This window comes from Pseudophryne corroboree, chromosome 4 (genome assembly GCF_028390025.1).
Source record: "Pseudophryne corroboree isolate aPseCor3 chromosome 4, aPseCor3.hap2, whole genome shotgun sequence".
NCBI lineage: Eukaryota > Metazoa > Chordata > Amphibia > Anura > Myobatrachidae > Pseudophryne > Pseudophryne corroboree.
In genome coordinates, this window is record NC_086447.1 from 23,633,262 (window position 1) to 23,638,261 (window position 5,000).

A 5,000-nucleotide genomic window follows, 5' to 3' on the forward strand; every position below is an offset into this window, starting at 1 on the left:
TACGACCACATGGTTGTTTTATTTTTCAGAAAACTTACTAAAAGCTTGAAACCAGTGTTGCTCAGGGTGAGTCAGGAACTGGCACATCAAAATCTTTAGGATGCCTGCCTGTTTTCTCTTTCTCTATCCGTCATTCTCCTCCTCTACTTGAGACTGAGCCCAGGAATCTCAGCAGCCATACTAAGTAGCATTTATTAATTACAAATGAATTTTGAATGTCAAATTTGTAAGAAAGTTTTGTACATTTAGCAAAATATCAAATTCATTTGAAAGAAAATGATGTCCACTCAAAGTAAAAAGAGCTTTGGTTACTTTCAATGCACAACATTTTACTTTCAAATCGTGTCAGATGACTTTCAGTGCTAATTATTATATTATTAACCTCACCTTTATTAAAAATTGTGCTTTAATGCAAAAAAAGAAAAATAATTGTCTGTGCATACTCTCATGTAGCACAATTATCTTCACTAGCTCAAAAGGGCCGCTCATTGTCCAACATGAATTGTCAAATCAGAACAAACAATGGAATATCCCCATCATTCCTGAAACACTTGATTAGTTTACAAAACAAGCAAAATTTAAAAGAGTGTAGAAGATTTGATAGGCTCAAGCATCTCTAATCTTGATGTAAGTTTGGCTACACTAAAAAATCTATTGAAAGTGCTTTCCAAACTAGCTCTGTAGCCAGTTGATAGTAATTTCACAAATATAAGTCAAACTATTAGTGATATTTTCCAAATGATTAAACATGACAATTTGTGTGATAAAGCAACACAGGAATAAGTAGTTGAATCTCTTTTGTGTAGTCAAATCATTTTTCATTTTGCTTGGAAAGTTGATAATGTTTAAAATTAACACTCAATCATTTTAATAGCACGTAATATCACAGCTGTATGGTCATGGAATCCTTAGATAGCTCAGCTGGTAGAGCGGAGGACTGTAGAGGAGATTGGTACAGAAATCCTTAGGTCGCTGGTTCAATTCTGGCTCAAAGGATGGCGCTTTTGATAAACTTAGATGTCAGTACTGACATTTTACAAACCCAAAACTATACCAAGTATAAAGCATTCTCCAAGTTATATTTTAAAAATCATTAACGCAGGTCACTGTGGTCAGGATTAACTTCCCATGGAAATCATCTCTGATACAATATTACTTCAGTCTTCCTCACAGCCTTAAATGAAGTAGCTCAACCCATAGAGAAACTTTTGTGAAAACATCACATTGAGTGAGAGGTAGTCGTGGCCGAGTGGTTAAGGCGATAGACTAGAAATCCATTGGGGTTTCCCTGCGCAGGTTCAAATCCTGCCGACTACGACCGCATGGTTGTTTTATTTTTCAGAAAATGTACTAAAAGCTTGAAACCAGTGTTGCTCAGGGTGAGTCAGGAACTGGCACATCAAAATTTTTAGGATGCCTGCCTGTTCTCTCTTTCTCTATCCGTCATTCTCCTCCTCTACTTGAGACTGAGCCCAGGAATCTCAGCAGCCATACTAAGTAGCATTTATTAATTACAAATGCATTTTGAATGTCAAATTTGTAAGAAAGTTTTGTACATTTAGCAAAATATCAAATTCATTTGAAAGAAAATGATGTCCACTCAATGTAAAAAGAGCTTTGGTTACTTTCAATGCACAACATTTTACTTTCAAATCGTCTCAGATGACTTTCAGTGCTAATTATTAAATCATTAACCTCTCCTTTATTAAAAATTGTGCTTTATGCAAAAAAAGAAAAAGCACAATTATTAAAAATTGTGCTTTAATGCAAAAAAAGAAAAATAATTGTCTGTGCATACTCTCATGTAGCACAATTATCTTCACTAGCTCAAAAGGGCCGCTCATTGTCCAAAATGAATTGTCAAATCAGAACAAACAATGGAATATCCCCATCATTCCTGGAACACTTGATTAGTTTACAAAACAAGCAAAATTTAAAAGAGTGTAGAAGGTTTGATAGGCTCAAGCATCTCTAATCTTGATGTAAGTTTGGCTACACTAAAAAATCTATTGAAAGTGCTTTCCAAACTAGCTCTGTAGCCAGTTGATAGTAATTGCACAAATATAAGTCAAACTATTAGTGATATTTTCCAAATGATTAAACATGACAATTTGTGTGATAAAGCAACACAGGAATAAGTAGTTGAATCTCTTTTGTGTAGTCAAATAATTTTTCATTTTGCTTGGAAAGTTGATAATGTTTAAAATTAACACTCAATCATTTTCATAGCATGTAATATCACAGCTGTATGATCATGGAATCCTTCGATAGCTCAGCTGATAGAGCGGAGGACTGTAGAGGAGATTGGTACAGAAATCCTTAGGTCGCTGGTTCAATTCCGGCTTGAAGGATGACGCTTTTGATAAACTTAGATGTCAGTACTGACATTTTACAAACCCAAAACTATACCAAGTATAAAGCATTCTCCAAGTTATATTTTAAAAATCATTAACGCAGGTCACTGTGGTCAGGATTAACTTCCCATGGAAATCATCTCTGATACAATATTACTTCAGTCATCCTCACAGCCTGAAATGAAGTAGCTCAACCCATAGAGAAACTTTTGTGAAAACATCACATTGCATGAGAGGTAGTCGTGGCCGAGTGGTTAAGGCGATGGACTAGAAATCCATTGGGGTCTCCCCACGCAGGTTCAAATCCTGCCGACTACGACCACATGGTTGTTTTATTTTTCAGAAAATTTACTAAAAGATTGAAACCAGTGTTGCTCAGGGTGAGTCAGGACTGGCACATCAAAATCTTTAGGATGCCTGCCTGTTCTCTCTTTCTCTATCCGTCATTCTCCTCCTCTACTTGAGACTGAGCCCAGGAATCTCAGCAGCCATACTAAGTAGCATTTATTAATTACAAATGCATTTTGAATGTCAAATTTGTAAGAAAGTTTTGTACATTTAGCAAAATATCAAATTCATTTGAAAGAAAATGATGTCCACTCAAAGTAATAAGAGCTTTGGTTACTTTCAATGCACAACATTTTACTTTCAAATCGTGTCAGATGACTTTCAGTGCTAATTATTATATCATTAACCTCTCCTTTATTAAAAATTGTGCTTTATGCAAAAAAAGAAAAAGCACAATTATTAAAAATTGTGCTTTAATGCAAAAAAAGAAAAATAATTGTCTGTGCATACTCTCATGTAGCACAATTTTCTTCACTAGCTCAAAAGGGCCGCTCATTGTCGAAATGAATTGTCAAATCAGAACAAACAATGGAATATCCCCATCATTCCCGGAACACTTGATTAGTTTACAAAACAAGCAAAATTTAAAAGAGTGTAGAAGGTTTGATAGGCTCAAGCATCTCTAATCTTGATGTAAGTTTGGCTACACTAAAAAATCTATTGAAAGTGCTTTCCAAACTAGCTCTGTAGCCAGTTGATAGTAATTGCACAAATATAAGTCAAACTATTAGTGATATTTTCCAAATGATTAAACATGACAATTTGTGTGATAAAGCAACACAGGAATAAGTAGTTGAATCTCTTTTGTGTAGTCAAATCATTTTTCATTTTGCTTGGAAAGTTGATAATGTTTAAAATTAACACTCAATCATTTTAATAGCATGTAATATCACAGCTGTATGACCATGGAATCCTTCGATAGCTCAGCTGGTAGAGCGGAGGACTGTAGAGGAGATTGGTACAGAAATCCTTAGGTCGCTGGTTCAATTCCAGCTTGAAGGATGACTCTTTTGATAAACTTAGATGTCAGTACTGACATTTTACAAACCCAAAACTATACCAAGTATAAAGCATTCTCCAAGTTATATTTTAAAAATCATTAACGCAGGTCACTGTGGTCAGGATTAACTTCCCATGGAAATCATCTCTGATACAATATTACTTCAGTCATCCTCACAGCCTGAAATGAAGTAGCTCAACCCATAGAGAAACTTTTGTGAAAACATCACATTGCATGAGAGGTAGTCGTGGCCGAGTGGTTAAGGCGGTGGACTAGAAATCCATTGGGGTCTCCCCATGCAGGTTCAAATCCTGCCGACTACGACCACATGGTTGTTTTATTTTTCAGAAAATTTACTAAAAGCTTGAAACCAGTGTTGCTCAAGGTGAGTCAGGAACTGGCACATCAAAATCTTTAGGATGCCTGCCTGTTCTCTCTTTCTCTATCCGTCATTCTCCTCCTCTACTTGAGACTGAGCCCAGGAATCTCAGCAGCCATACTAAGTAGCATTTATTAATTACAAATGCATTTTGAATGTCAAATTTGTAAGAAAGTTTTGTACATTTAGCAAAATATCAAATTCATTTGAAAGAAAATGATGTCCACTCAAAGTAAAAAGAGCTTTGGTTACTTTCAATGCACAACATTTTACTTTCAAATCGTGTCAGATGACTTTCAGTGCTAATTATTATATCATTAACCTCTCCTTTATTAAAAATTGTGCTTTAATGCAAAAAAATAAAAATAATTGTTTGTGCATACTCTCATGTAGCACAATTATCTTCACTAGCTCAAAAGGGCCGCTCATTTTCCAACATGAATTGTCAAATCAGAACAAACAATGGAATATCCCCATCATTACTGGAACACTTGATTAGTTTACAAAACAAGCAAAATTTAAAAGAGTGTAGAAGAGTTGATAGGCTCAAGCATCTCTAATCTTGATGTAAGTTTGGCTACACTAAAAAATCTATTGAAAGTGCTTTCCAAACTAGCTCTGTAGCCAGTTGATAGTAATTTCACAAATATAAGTCAAACTATTAGTGATATTTTCCAAATGATTAAACATGACAATTTGTGTGATAAAGCAACACAGGAATAAGTAGTTGAATCTCTTTTGTGTGGTCAAATCATTTTTCATTTTGCTTGGAAAGTTGATAATGTTTAAAATTAACACTCAATCATTTTAATAGCACGCAATATCACAGCTGTATGATCATGGAATCCTTCGATAGCTCAGCTGGTAGAGCGGAGGACTGTAGAGAAAATTGGTACAGAAATCCTTAGGTTGCTGGTTC

At 35.1% G+C, this 5,000-nt stretch overlaps 8 non-coding genes across 8 annotated transcripts in view; all 8 read left to right on the forward strand.

Moving 5' to 3' along the window:
- The window catches only part of TRNAS-AGA (transfer RNA serine (anticodon AGA)), an 82-nt gene extending 78 nt beyond the window's left edge, over positions 1-4 (forward strand). The window contains exon 1 of the tRNA in view: positions 1-4. This exon is cut by the window's left edge and continues 78 nt beyond it. This is a non-coding gene — a tRNA (tRNA-Ser).
- Positions 5-906: 902 nt separating this feature from the next.
- On the forward strand, positions 907-996 carry TRNAY-GUA (transfer RNA tyrosine (anticodon GUA)). Its single transcript is given in 2 exon segments — positions 907-943; positions 961-996. It is a non-coding gene; the product is annotated as a tRNA-Tyr (tRNA).
- A 239-nt stretch (positions 997-1,235) lies between these two features.
- TRNAS-AGA (transfer RNA serine (anticodon AGA)) lies at positions 1,236-1,317 on the forward strand. Its single transcript has one exon. It is a non-coding gene; the product is annotated as a tRNA-Ser (tRNA).
- Positions 1,318-2,261: 944 nt separating this feature from the next.
- On the forward strand, positions 2,262-2,351 carry TRNAY-GUA (transfer RNA tyrosine (anticodon GUA)). Its single transcript is given in 2 exon segments — positions 2,262-2,298; positions 2,316-2,351. It is a non-coding gene; the product is annotated as a tRNA-Tyr (tRNA).
- Positions 2,352-2,590: 239 nt separating this feature from the next.
- Positions 2,591-2,672, forward strand: TRNAS-AGA (transfer RNA serine (anticodon AGA)). Its single transcript has one exon. It is a non-coding gene; the product is annotated as a tRNA-Ser (tRNA).
- Positions 2,673-3,614: 942 nt separating this feature from the next.
- Positions 3,615-3,704, forward strand: TRNAY-GUA (transfer RNA tyrosine (anticodon GUA)). The gene is given in 2 exon segments: positions 3,615-3,651; positions 3,669-3,704. It is a non-coding gene; the product is annotated as a tRNA-Tyr (tRNA).
- Positions 3,705-3,943: 239 nt separating this feature from the next.
- TRNAS-AGA (transfer RNA serine (anticodon AGA)) lies at positions 3,944-4,025 on the forward strand. Its single transcript has one exon. It is a non-coding gene; the product is annotated as a tRNA-Ser (tRNA).
- Positions 4,026-4,927: 902 nt separating this feature from the next.
- The window catches only part of TRNAY-GUA (transfer RNA tyrosine (anticodon GUA)), a 90-nt gene continuing 17 nt past the window's right edge, over positions 4,928-5,000 (forward strand). The window contains 2 exon segments of the tRNA in view: positions 4,928-4,964; positions 4,982-5,000. The exon segment at positions 4,982-5,000 is cut by the window's right edge and continues 17 nt beyond it. This is a non-coding gene — a tRNA (tRNA-Tyr).